Source organism: Rhinopithecus roxellana, chromosome 13 (genome assembly GCF_007565055.1).
Source record: "Rhinopithecus roxellana isolate Shanxi Qingling chromosome 13, ASM756505v1, whole genome shotgun sequence".
Lineage (NCBI taxonomy): Eukaryota > Metazoa > Chordata > Mammalia > Primates > Cercopithecidae > Rhinopithecus > Rhinopithecus roxellana.
The window spans coordinates 2,773,894-2,776,958 of NC_044561.1; positions in this window are offsets into that span (position 1 = coordinate 2,773,894).

Consider the following 3,065-nt stretch of genomic DNA (forward strand, 5'->3'; position numbering starts at 1 on the left):
GAAGGTGGCTAGGGGACTTTGCCACACCCTTGGGGTTTTTTTTTTTTTTTTTAATTTATTTATTTGAGACGGAGTCTTGCTGTGTCACCCAAGCTGGAGTGCAATGGTATGATCTCGGCTCACTGCAACCCCTGCCTATTGGGTTCAAGCGATTCTCCTGCCTCAGCCTTCTGAGTAGCTGGGATTACAGCCCCGCTAATTTTTTGTATTTTTAGTAGAAATGGGGTTTCACTGTGTTGGCCAGGCTGATCTTGAACTCCCGGCCTCAGGTGATCGCCTGCCTTGGCCTCTGAAAGTGCTGGGATTACAGGGGCGTGCCCAGCCCCACCCTTGGGTTTTAAAGTTAGGAGTTAAATCTGAGAGGAATCACTGAGAACCAAGTCGGAGAGAGAAATCAGGCTGTAGGGCTGCTGGAACAGGTAATTTTTTTTTACTTTAGACCAGTCTCCTCTCCTCAGCTGGGTTTTGTGTCATGGTTTGCCTTCCCTTATAGCTTCGCTGCAAAGCTCTTTGAGAGGGCCCACAGACAGGTCTTCCAGGGATAGGAAGGACAGGGACTTAGGCCCACAACTCAGGCAGTGGACAATAGCGGGTCCTTCGAATGGTAAGGCAGGGAGGCTCTCTAGCAGGCCTGGGGATGAGCCGGGCTCCTCAGCCTGGCCGGCCCAGGGAACTGAGCAGGATCTTAATAGGGGCAGGGCGTGGGGCGGGTGCTGGAGTGGGAGGTGTGGTTACAAGTCCTGAATGCAGAGGGGAGAACGTGAACAGGTGGAGGGAAGCTGGGACATTGTGCTGCAGTCACACCTGGGGGTCTGGCTGGGTTAGGAAGGGGCAGGGGTTCTGTTCCAGCCAGGCCCAGTTTAAAGGAGAGGTTGATCTGTGCCCTTAGGCAAGCACTGGGAGGAGCCTGATTGCTTCTCTGAAAGAATACCATGTAATCTGTTGTTTGAGAGGATTAAGTGAGATAACCAATAACCTCCTCTCCCAGGGCTGGGTACTTAGAAAGTGCTGAAGAAGAGGAGGGCTTTGGGAAGCAGGGCCCAGGTTGGAAGGTTAGGGGTGGTGAGGACTGGAGGACACTGGGGCAGACTTCACCCATGCTCAGTTGTGCCCAGGCCCCCTCTGCCTGGGCTCATGTGAGGAAAGAAACAAAATGGGCAGCGGGGGTGGGGGGAAGTGGTGGTCCTGGGACTCCCACCAAGGCAGGTGGCTGGTGCTCAGGTCCGCTGAGAACTTGGCACCAGAGTTACCGGATCTCCTAATGCCTCAAGAGAAACAGGGAATCTGGATCTGAAATATGAAATCTTCCAGTTTTAAAACTTTGGGGATTGGCCAGGCGTGGTGGCTCACGCCTGTAATCCCAGCACTTTGGGAGGCTGAGGCGGGCGGATCACTTGAGGTCAGGAGTTCCAGACTAGCCTGGCCAACATGGTGAAACCCCATCTCTACTAAAAATACTGTGTGGTCCTGGGCAAAAAGTATCCAGGTGTGGTGGTGCACATCTGTAATTCCAGCTACTCAGGAAGGAGGCTGAGGCTGGAGAATCACTTGAACCCAGGAGACAGAGGTTGCAGTGAGCCGAAATTGGGCCACTGCAGTCCAGCCTGGGCAACAGAGTGAGACTCTATCTCAAAACAAACAAACAAAAAAAGCAAAAAAACAAAACAAAAACAAAAAAAACCTTTGGGGATTAGTGAACAATACAACAACAGAAAGCACCACGCAGGCCAAGCAAAGCCCACCGCCTGGCTGGTGACCCCCTGCTCTAGCAAAGGTGTCACTGAAGGCAGGCCCTCCTGGGAGGAGGCTTCTCACTCTTGGAAATGGGCTCTTGATAGACCCAGTTTCCTGGTGATTGCTGGGAGAACAGAGCTTGTCCTTTTGGGTTTGTGGTCCTGGGCACATCCCTTCCCCTCTCTGGGCCAGTTTCCTGGTCGGTGAAAGGACCTAGTCTGTGGGATTCCTGCCCGTTTGGACAAGTGTGTGACTCAGTCCCTCAGCCTCGGGGAGGGAAGATACGGCCATTATAGAAGTGACTCCTCCCAGGAACTGTGCTTCCGGGATTGGACGCGGGGCCTCAGGCATTTTGCGTGTCCACAGTCACAACTGTGTGAATATAGGTGTGTCATAATTGGAAGCTTTGCATGGCACAGTGTAAATATCATCGCTTTAATGACTTTGTTCTGCAACCTTTCATCGGCGGCTCTGGATGCCAGAAGCTTTTATTAATTCTCCCTGTGACCTGGGGAGGACAGGGTACTTCCTCCCATTTGCTGTTTAAGGAAACCCAAGCTCAGAGCTGGGAGGTGACTTGGCTAAACGTGCACCACTCGGAGCCCTGACTCAGGTGTCGGTGCTTTGGTACCGTGGCACCCCTCCTTCAACAGGGGAGAATGAGGTTGGGATCTGAGGGTCCTCTCTGTGCCCATCACAGTTTGAGCTGCAGGGAGGAGAAGAAGAAGGAAAAAGGGTCTTTGCCCTTGATTTTTCCACGGGAGGAGAATGTATGAGCCCAGGCTACCTTTCTGGGCCTTGTGTCGAAATCCCTAGCTGTCTCCTCAAATCTCTTGCCCTGAATCAACCTGGCCTGTGTTCTCCGCGGCACTCTGAACCTGGAGGCGGACTGAGCCCCCAGCAGTCTAACATCTTTTGCAGTGTCGTGAATAGCGCCTGTTTTCGCAGGGGCCCAGTGCTCTGCCTGGAGAGGAGACAGAACCCGGCAGGCGGGGAGAGGAGACTTTGGGTCTAGACCCTCCCCTCCCATCCCTTCACCCCCGCTTTTTGTGCGCCCTCCTCTTCCCCTCTTCCCTGTGTCCCCTCACCCCGTCTTTTCCACCTGTGCCCTGGACTGCATTAGGGTGTCAGTATCTGTGCGCTCCCCTACCCCCACGCGTAAGCCCGCGCCCCTGCACTGAGGCTGGGGGACTGCGTCTCACGGCTGCGGCCCCCAGCGCGGAGGGCGCGGGCCCTTTAAATCCTCCGGGGCGGCGGCGGCGGCGGGCCGGGGATGACATCAGCGGGCGGGCCCGGGGCTCAATGGGAGCCGGCGGGCGCGCGCGGTGCGG